Source organism: Dysidea avara, chromosome 5 (genome assembly GCF_963678975.1).
Source record: "Dysidea avara chromosome 5, odDysAvar1.4, whole genome shotgun sequence".
In the NCBI taxonomy this organism is placed as follows: domain Eukaryota; kingdom Metazoa; phylum Porifera; class Demospongiae; order Dictyoceratida; family Dysideidae; genus Dysidea; species Dysidea avara.
In genome coordinates, this window is record NC_089276.1 from 9,711,047 (window position 1) to 9,722,432 (window position 11,386).

Below are 11,386 nucleotides of genomic sequence, written 5' to 3' on the forward strand. Positions count from 1 at the left end.
TAAAGAGCACTAGACGATCTTACTTGTTAAGATTGTCAAAGTTGCATCCAGTTGAAGAATGATCTAGAGATTTATTAAACCCACAAGTACATAATGTTTGTAGTAGATATCCAAACGTTTACAAAAATAACCTGAGAAAAACGTACAACAAACGTGAAATATGGTCAAAAAATTCATTTCCACAATGAAAATCTGCAGATACCATTATAAAAGAGAAGGAAAAACCAGGTTTTTTTTTATCGCTTCTCGGCCTATCGGCTAAGATCAAGTAGAAATAACTGTTCTTGTCAGTGTAATATCTGACACATAGGCTATTAGCCTATTCGATATTACTCTAATTTGTGGAACTCGGAGAGGAGTTTGAAGCTTGCTTCACCCTCTCCACGAGTTACCCAGGTATTGCAGTACCTCCTGGGTGGCTCACTCCCCCTCTGGGGGACATTAATGAACAAAACAATATTATTGTCATGAAAGAACCATGTAAGTACCAGTAGGTGGCGAGACTACTAGGCACCCACTTACACTCGGTACATATCACTGTGAAGCTAGAGTAAACGTGTATACAACCTACAAAACAAAAAAGATGTACAGTCTAATCATGAATACGTCTAAATACCACACATGCACCCTTGCTCAGTCTCCCAAAATGTTACACCACATATCAACATAACATTCACGCAGTGCAGCATCCTCGGCACCATTGATATACTGAAGCGTTGCGTACGTCTGTCAGCCACGAGTCAGACGAGTCAAAAGATCATGATATTGTACTGTACTAGCTAATGCCAATCACGGACATCCTCTGTCGCTCCTTCAAGAATTCAAGTTAAACTGTTGCATGGGTATTCAATTTAAACTGTTGGGCGTAGCTATAGCCTTCGTGTTAAGCGAGTTAGCAAAAACGCGACCTTTTCCCCTTGTTAACGAAGTGTTACCGCTTTGAACACATTAGCACCATATGTGCTCACAAAAAACACAGCATCATTGCTCTATCCACACCTGCTTTGTCAAGGCGGTTGTAGGGTTTCATAATTGTTTCAGTGTAAATATTAAAGTCTTACTTGCTTATCAGCAGATTTATATTGTCCTCCGTAGCTAGTGTATTTTCTGCAGCCTCGTCTGCAGCTGAACATGGTGAATTAGGAAAATAGCCTCCTTTCAGTTGTGATGGGTAACTGGGAAGATCAACCAATTGTAAGCATTTTCTCATAGACAGGCTACCTCCCTAGATATGTGGTGATGCCGGTCGTAAACTGTGATGGTGATAATGGATCCTTAACTATGTTCTCAGGGTAGAAGGGGAGCTTTTCAAAATGCATATACATTTATATTTGTTTTTTTTTTCTTGTGTTGTGTGTAGTGAGGGCGGTGCGTACTTGATCCTAGTAGGCAAACAAACAATTGCAATAAAAGAGGAAAGTCTGTTGGGAGATCAGCAGATCTAAAATAGTGTACTGTGCAGCCCCTATTCTCTGCATAGCTTTTTTTGGGTGTAGGGTTCATGGATGGGCATTGTAATGAGTAGTATTAGAATATCGTATGTGTGCTAGTGGGTGTATTAATGAGTACAGGTAGCTGCCCTGTGCAGCTACAGACCTATAGAGGATAGCATAATATCAAGAGTTTATAATGTGTAGTTATAAACTCTTGATAATATGGTAGTTCATTTATTGTAAGAAACCATAAGCCTAGAAATTTTAGTGGGATGCAAATGTAGCAGATGTCTTATCCATGAAATTAAATATTTAACAGCCCATTAAGTAGATCAGTGTCTCAACCACAAAATTTGTTCAATTTTGACATTCCGTGATGATTTCTTGCCCTAGTACAACTTGTAGATGGGCTGTATAATATTTTTAATTCGTGGATAAGCCATCCACAAAATTCACAAAAACTTTGTATCCTACGAAGATTTCTTGCTTTACAGTAGGTCACAGGTACACAAATTAAATCATCCTGCAAGTCATGCAGCTGCACTGCATTAACCTTTTCATGATCAGCAATCATTATGTCAACTATACTGTTGGAACAACTTGTATGGAACAGGCCTATGGAAGGGTGAAAATAAGCTCTGCATAAACTGCTTACAACTAACAGCCAAATTGTGGCGGATGGGCTTTATATGTAAAGTGTCTCCATAGGACACTTGATGCTGAAATTTTAGTTGTTAGGGAGATGAAAAAACTTTATAGCACTGAGAGAAGCTAGTCATCATCCTAATTTTCCTCAAACACCTCTACTCCTGAAACTGCTTTTCTCCTACAATAAGGTACAGTTGACCAGTAAGTCAGTTAAACATGATATTGCATACCTCTTACTACTGGCCTTAACTATGCTTCTCACTGCAGCTGGTTGTTCCACACTTTTACGATGTTTCTTTAACTCTCTTCTGATTCTGAATGAATGTATGCAGACACTCTATACAAGCATCTGAAGTTGATCTGTAGACAATCATGGTTATAGCTTACCAGGATTGGAAATGGAAGTTACGGTTACCATGTTTTTTCCTGATGTAATATTTCACCTCATTATACCATGGCATGGTCCAGAATCATTGTTGTAAGCAGAAGACAACTCCATGTTGTTGTATCAATAGTTGGAGCACATAGCAAAAGGCATTATGAGTCATCATACCTAATTTCAAAATGGTTGGTTGCTGGCTTTGTTTGGGCAACACATTTACCAAAGGGAAGGCGAAACACACAGTGAATAAAATTATTGCTTTGTCTTAAACATACTGAAAAATGACAGGTTGCCAATCACAACTGGACCTAACATAAAAAAAACACTTCTATAGCTTGTGATAACCCCAAAACAGCCTAACTCAAGTTTCACTAGTTATCCAGGAGTGTTCCAATGCAGCTGTCAAGGCAGCTATACACTTAGTTATGGGTGACATGGCCCAATATAACTTCAGTTTCAACTCTGAGTGACAATATTAAAATACTAGCAATTTCTATACTGTGGTAATCAGGGGCGTAGCCAGGGGGGTTCAAAGGGTTCGGACGAACCCCCTTTTCAGAGTTAAGTTTTTTAAATCGTGATACTGGTTAACTAGAACTGAATTAACTTACACAAATCCACTGAAATGGGTAGCTACAGGTCTTCAGGCAGAGGAATTCAAGTACCTCTACTCGCTATTGCGAATGAATTTATAAGAATACACATGTTTACACGTGTACACGTGTTTACATGTGCACACCTACGAAATTCTATACTTAGGGCAGAACCCCCCTTTTGGAAATCCTGCCTACCGCCCCTGAATGTAATATTTTCTGCTGTAATTCTTATACAAAGCAGTCTGCCATGCCCAGAAAGTAGATAAGGTGAAACACAGATAACTTTACCACCCACTGTATGGTAACTATATAAAATGTTATGTGCACAACTTACACTTCCAGTCCTGATAAGCATTATTATGTCTCTGATGTGAAACAAAGTCATGTCTACATATCTCACCTGCCGGATTCAAACTTTTAATTCTTATATCAGGATCTATATAAATATACATTCTTTGAGAAACAGTATCACTATAAGTAGTAGAGTGCGTGCGTGTGTGTGCGTGTGCGTGTGCGTGTGCGTGTGCGTGTGTGTGTGTGTGTGTAGCGTGTGTGTGTGTGTAGTGTGTGTGTGTGTGTGTTCTGAGGTAACGGTCAAAACACCAGCCCGGTAATACAGTGAAACCTGTGTATTAAGGACTCCTTGGAACCAAACAAAAGTGTTCTGATTATCAAGGTGTCCTGATTTTACAGGTTAGATTGCATGCTAACAGAGATTTTGGGGCCATTACCATGTGTCCAGAGTATACAGGTGTCCTCATTTTCAAGTGTCCTGATTAACAGGTTTCACTGTAGAAAGGTTCCAGGTTTAATGCCTAAATACTGTTGCAAGAAACATTTCTTACATTGCTAAGTCTACCTAGCTGTTAAATGGGAACCAGGTAACTTGGTGCTAACTGCCAGTAACTGGGGAAGCAAATGCCAGTTGTCCATGTATCACATAATGGTTACGGGCTCAGGTGGGACGTCAGGTGAACACATCCTCACCTCTGTGTGTGCGTGAGTGTGTATAGTGCGTGCTTGTGTGCTAGTGTGTGTGTGTGTGTGTGTTCTGAGGCAGCATAGTGAAGTAGTTAGAATATCATGCAGTCTGGTAATTGAATGGTTCCAGGTTTGATGCCCAATTGCTGTTATTTTCTTGACCAAGAAACTTTACTTACATTGCTCAAGTCTATACCCAGCTGTTGAATGGGAACCTGGTATCATGGTGCTAACTGGGGAAGCAAATGCGAATTGCCCATGTATCACATAAGGTTCAGGTTCAGGTGAGACTTCAGGCAGGAACCCATAAACGCTGCAAGCATGGTTTCATTGGTTATTACACTGAGTTGGTGTCTTTGTATCATCTGTAAGTGCAACTCCATAGTGACTTCAGAACACTTCACGGTGTAGCATCTTCATCACTGTATCCACCCCATTGTTTCTAGTGGATTTGTTTTGACAAAATCATACTCAATTAAGATTGAATTGCAATTTTATCAAGAAGCCATAACAAACCTGTGTTATTGAAGCCAATAAAATGCACATCTAATTAGATCCTATTATTGGTTTGCTGAATAAGGTAGTGCTGGGTACAATAAATCACCAAAGGTGTGATTTACTAGTTAAACACCCCTTTGTGCCTTGCGGTGCTTATGGGCTCCTGCTTCAGGTACCCACACCTTCGCCTGTGAGATATGGTACAGCCACTAGTCCTGTCCCCTGAGGATTTGCCTGTGCAGAGTCACAGCACCTGAGTAGCACACAGGTGTTACAGTGTTGGTTCACTGAGCACAGGAGCTGAAGGCTTTGCTCTGTGTGTGTGCGTGCGTGTGTGTGTGTGTAAACATCACCTCTTAAATTTGTTTCAATCATCCTCCCCATTCTAACTAGCAACTACGTGCAGCTCAGCACATCTATCAGATGCTGTTGAGCCATGTAAATCAAACTCCATGGAACTGCCCACGTTAAGCCACCAGCTGTTTTGGTCACCTGTAAAACTTCCATTATCATGAGCTGACCTAAAGGAATTAAGTAGCATTACTGTCATACCACAGAATAGGTAAAAATACAAGTAGTTACGGTTAATCATACACCACGATAGTATCATACACTATGATAGAAGTGTATAGTAGGGACCACAAAGGAGTAGGCGTAGCCTACGAAATAATATCACCCAAAAAACAGCCTCAATTTCCCTTAACGACGATCAGGCATTATTGGTTAGGTGAAACTTAGCCCTAACAAGCTTTCAGATTGACCTGAAATGCTTTCAACAAGCTGCTACGGATTTTAAAAATAATATAGGTAACAGAATTTCTACTGACTGAGTAAGTGAGGAACTGACTGACTGATGCCTTCAGACAAGCGTAACTCTATAACGGCTAAGGCTACAGGCTTGATTTTTTCACTGTTTGCATTACTTCGTCTCGACAGGTACCTTTTGGCATACCGCAGTATTTGCAATGTATTTTTCATAGACTTAACAGTGTTCTCCTTTGTGTCCCATTCATCTTTGCAGACAGCGAAAAGTGTTAATAAAGTGCCAACAAGAAGACAAGGCCCAAGCATTATTAAATTAAGTGGGACTCCACTCTTACAAGATCCATTGGTGGTGGAGTCCTACTAAAGATGCCAATGGGTGAATGTGCTCCTCGAATGCACTGGATCGCAGCTGACACCAAGCCAGTCATAAGAAGCACCGCCATCATCGACAGAACCATTTCCAAGATTCATCTGTAACTTCTCTGTTGCACTTGCTCCAGAAGATATTATGGTGAATCATGGCAGTCTATGCAGCAAGGTATAGAGGATCTGGCTAGAGTCACCACGATAGAGGAGCACAGGGAGGATTTACAAAAGGGGGGGGCAAACTCAAGATATTAATCTCTCCTGTGAAGCCATCAAGGTGTGCGTACACCTCCCAGCATGCTGGAACCAGGGACTTCTGGGGGTATGCCATGCCCTCCCAAGGAAATTTTCGAACAATAGAGCTCTGCAGCATTTGTTAACGAAAATGTTTGGGTAGGTTCAGACAGCCAATTGGGGCAAAGGCAGCGGATAGAAACTTAGCTGGCCTTCAAGGATATGCCCTGGATGCAGCCATACCTCGATGGAGTCTGCTAGGTCAGGATCCCTAAACTCTAGGGATGCAGCAGAGTCTGCACAAAAAGCTCTAAAAAACTCCTGGGAAATGCTTCAGCTCAAATTTCAGTTGAATGTCGTCTCAAGGCCTCCTCCTGTCAGAACAAGGAGTTAGCTCCACTGGTAGCACATGAAACAACTTTAAAGCCACTTTCAATTGGTTGGGGGACTCATTCCAGGAAAAGACGAGAGATCATATAGAGGCATTCAGGCAGCCCCAGCTTTCAAGCTACCAGACTCTTCTTTTTGGAAGAGCCATCCCCTACAGTCAAAGGAGGCAGTAGTCATAGGGACAGAGGAAATAAGAAATATAAATTCACTCAGGCAGGAAAACATCTTCAACAGTAACTGGCCAATGGACCCTGTAACATTATACCTTTGTGCTTTATATGAAAAAATTAATAAATGTATCAAAGCATCTTCAAAGGGCACCCAGAGCAGGTGTATAGGGTCCAAAATCAGGGAAGCCATGGTGTTGAAACATAAACCTAAGCCCAAAAGTGTCAGAACACACACATTATCAACAAGTGTCAGAGGTCACACTTCAAAAGAAGACATTCAGCTGATGTCAGTGAACACATCATTAACACTAAACATCAGAGATACTTCAACTAACAGTATAATACTGATAGTATAATACTGTTGAGCTTCTCCCAGTTCACTATTCTGGGCCAAGCCTACATCTCTCTCCCTGCAGCCAAAAGATCCACCTTGGTCCAGGTAACTCAGAGAGGTATATTTCTCATCACCACAATCAGACCTTTACAGGTTGAAGCCTTCATTCCAGCAGATTTAGAAACCTCTGACTCATGAGCTGTGACCATTCAGTCTCTCCTGTAAAGCAGGTTACCAATCCAACAGAGGGAACCTACTTCATAATACCCAAGAGAGATGACAGTCAGAGACCAGTTATAAACCTAAAACACGTCAACAGATATGTGAAATCAGAGTATTTCAAGAGGGAGGGTCGCTACACTCAGTCAAACTCTCCTTTGGAGGAATAACTGGATGGCCAAGGGACACTGACTTTCTTGTGACGTCAATATAGTATCTCAATTGAGCTATCCTCTCCTATATATTCATGGTAGAGAAGAAGGCTTACCAGTTCATTTGCCTCCCATTTGGTCATCTATACACTTCCCTGGGGGTATTCACATAGGTTCTCAAGCCAGTTATTGAGATGCTGAGATTGAGTAGCAGTTTGGTCATTAATGCCTCTATGTTGATCAGAGCACCAGTTCTCATTCCGCAGTCACCAGACACAATACAGCCAGAGTGTCAGAGCAATCTAGTTACAGTCAACTGTGTATGTTATATGTGCTAACAATGTGAAGGCAGCCACCTTTTTGAGACAGCTACAGTCTCTGACCTATCATTATGGAGGGACAAATCCACAAGGTCCTACAATTGCTCTTTTGCTAAATGGACCTGCAGGTGTGGTGAACTCCCTTTCCAGGTTGTATAAGTGATGTAGCTAACTTCTTAGCAGAGCTCTATGATCAAGGTCTCTTTAAATGCTTACTGTTCATCCATATCCACAACTCATGAGGCCAGCCGCATAGCCTACAATTGTGAGAGTACTAGGGAGCCTACAACAAGGGACCTCCCTTATCCAGATGCTATACATGTACTACATGGAAAGTGACATTAATCTCAGAATGGCTGGCAATCTGAACCATTCAGGTGAATATATTAGCTATCAACACTCATTCTTGGCTTCACCTCAGACTCATGTCAATAACCATGATATAACTATAACATGTAACACCTTCATACCTCAGATCAAAGGAGCCGCCCGAGCTATATTTCGCATGTAACCCAGCTAGCCGGGATACACCTGAATGTAGACCGGGCTACAACTGGGCAGCAATTATATAGACGTTAAGGCCACACTATATTAAAAGTTGATTACTAAAGTGTTAAAGCCACACAGTTAAAGTGGACTTTGAAACTCCAACTTCAAACTGAACAAGATACATGTATGTAGCCAACAGTCCGTAATGCTAAGTAGTGAGGGAGAGTGTCTAACTAAGACACTTTCAATGTAAAATAGACAGTAGAGCAAAGCCTTTACTTTATTCAACATCTATCAGCCGTTCTCAACACCTATCAGCCGTTCTCAACACCTAACAACAGTTCTAAAAGGTGTCAATTTCACCAAAGATCAATGGCCACTACTATTAACTCTTGTGTAGAGAGATTTTGTACAGGTTGCATTTACAGTTAAACACTCTCCCTCACTATCATACAGTATGATAGTACTGTACAGTAGGGATGATGAAGGTGTGGGTGTAGTCGGTGATAAAATATCACCCAAAAATCTGCATTAATTTCCCCTTATGATGACATGACAATAATGTCGGGTAATATCTGGCTCAAAAGTGCCTTCAAATCGACTGAAAATGTTTTCGTCAAGTTGCTATAGAATTATAATTAAAAATTATTCAACGGAATTTTCTACTGCCTGTCTGCCTGATGCGTTCAGTCAAGCGTAATGGAAAATGTCTGCCTGATGCGTTCAGTCAAGCGTAATGGAAAATGTCTGCCTGATGCGTTCAGTCAAGCGTAATGGAAAAGTGGCTACAGCTATGGCCCTACTTCTTTCACAGAAACACTTCAAATTCACTTCAGAAGAAACCTTTGGCATATTGATAATGTGTGCCTCTGTCTTACTAACTTTATCCTTCCACTAATGAATAAAAAATTAAAAATTTTAAAAGGGGAATAGAATGACTGAAAAAAGCCACGAAACAAGAAGGGATCACTGAAAAAAGCCATTAACCAAGTTCAGGTAGATTTTGTGGCAGTTACGCTTGAATGATGCATTAATATTCCTGGTGAAAGGAGCACCCAATAGCTTAAGCATGGTGACTATAACATTGTACGACTTATTTTAGCTGGTACTATGCTTCCTCGTTACAATTCTAGTGCCTTTTTATTAAGCGCCTAAATAATCAAAAGCTCGTGCGCTTGTCTTAGCTAATTATTGTTTGGCTCTTACACTATTGAGCTTGTGTCAGATGCAGTAGTGTGAACAAATGCCAATCCAAGATCTGTAACCCGAGATAACCTGAGATATGCATGTATGTATGTATGTATGTATGTATGTATGTATGTATGTATGTATGTATGTATGTATGTATGTATGTATGTATGTATGTATGTATGTATGTATGTATGTATGTATGTATGTATGTATGTATGTATGTATGTATGTATGTATGTATGTATGTATGTATGTATGTATGTATGTATGTATGTATGTATGTATGTATGTATACTTACGTACGTACGTACGTACGTACGTACCTACCTACCTACCTACCTACCTACATACGTACACACATACATACATACATACGTACGTACGTACACTGTACATATGCCGACAGGAAAATTTAAATATCATATGCTCTGAGATGGTGTTTTAGAGGATTTTTACTGTGTTGTTAAGTCTACCCACAGTTAGCAACTACCCGCAGTTAGTAAAAAAGTGACTGTTCTGTTTGAGTAGTTGATTACTCTCATTGATTAGTTAGAGTATCTTGTAAGTATTTACCACTAAAATGTGAAATATCAGTATGGAGCTTATATTATCTGTGGTATAACTATGAAGACAGCCATGGCTTAGCTTGAAAGCTTGTACATCATCATGCCTCATATATATTACTGAAGTGCTAAACTGAAGTACTAAACTTGGAACTCCCGCTACACACATTCCAGAGAGCTCCTATTTGGTGTAGCTATAGGGTAGAGAACAAATGCTTCATTGATTTCTATTAGTACAAGGTACCTTATGGTGATAGCTTGCTTGTTTCAGGCCCTGTAAATTTCACGGTGAAGCCATACAGAATCTATACTGAGCCACCTTAAAAGACCATACAAGTGCACTATTTGTTATGATTCAAGAAATGCCATTGGCTTTGCACAGGAGTTTATAAGCGTCAAAGGCACAAAGGAGTGTGAAACTTCCATGAGGCTGTGTGGCAATAGTAACCGAAATTTAAAATTACCTTATATGGAACACCACTATATAATAATAATAATAATGTTGAAATGTCACCAACCACATGGGCTTCTGTTCTTATTAAACAAATTCACTGGGTCAACACCAACTAGAATTTAAACACAATCTAATTTTACTGTTGCTATTAACAACAACAACAGTCATTTCTTTTTTGATGGTTGGTGAGAATTTTACTGTTGCTATTAACAACAGTGGTTATTTTGTTTTGGTGCAATTCTGTTAAATCGTTTTTGTAATTTGCTAGAAGGTGTTGCATTTGTTTGTTGTGTATTGTGTTCATGTATTTATTTTGTATCGTGTTAGGTTTTGTACTTGTTAGCTAGCTATGTGTAATTTATTTGTACACTGTATGCTGCTCTGGCAAGGAAGAACGGTAGTTGCCGATTGTCAGAAGGTAAAAACAGATCACTTGGAATCCCAAAATGGAATTTGGAATCTTGATCAAGAATCTGGAATCTTCTGATAAAATGGAATCTCGACAAGTCTTTTACAAGTCCGATCATTTTCATATATTTATTGTAAATTATACTGTGTAAATTATTTCGTGTGTTGTGTTACATTTCAGTTTAGTCTCGTGAGCACTGTGAATTTGTTTCACTAGTAATCTAATTGTCCTGGAAGCCAGCCAACTACATAAAAGTGTAGCTAGCTATGTAAATTTCAAAATTTGTACTCTGGAATCTTAGTGTGGAATCTGGAATTTTTGCAAAAAAAATGGTGAGATTTGGAATGTTACACACTATTTTGGGTGGTGTCAGACCTCTTGCAAATTCACTAGACTATATAGTACCTGTGACAGCTGCATAAAATGAGTAGTACCAGTAAGAGATCAACTGCTGCTTACTACTTTTGTAACGAAACCACCAACAGGTGGCCTGTGGATTTGTGGTGTTCCAAAGAAGGCAATGTAATTGCACCTTAGACGTCTTGCAGGGTTAAACCAAGAATAAAATTAATAATGGGAAAATAAACCATCACAAATGAGCCTGAACTAATTGTACTACATTCATTTCAAAGAAGCAGGTGTCAAAGAGCTTCTGTCAAAACTGGCTCACTTTTGATGGCTCACCTTTAGGTTACGTTTTTCTTACTATATATACTGTGACCCTTTTTCCACCCCTAAATCTGCCACTGTGTTATATAGGAATTATTCTACATGTGATTATCATGCAATATG

The 11,386-nt window shown here is 39.8% G+C and overlaps 1 non-coding gene across 1 annotated transcript; it reads left to right on the forward strand.

Moving 5' to 3' along the window:
- The first annotated feature begins 238 nt into the window (after positions 1-238).
- On the forward strand, positions 239-429 carry LOC136257116 (U2 spliceosomal RNA). Its single transcript, XR_010701820.1, has one exon. It is a non-coding gene; the product is annotated as a U2 spliceosomal RNA (small nuclear RNA).
- The last annotated feature ends 10,957 nt before the right edge of the window (positions 430-11,386 follow it).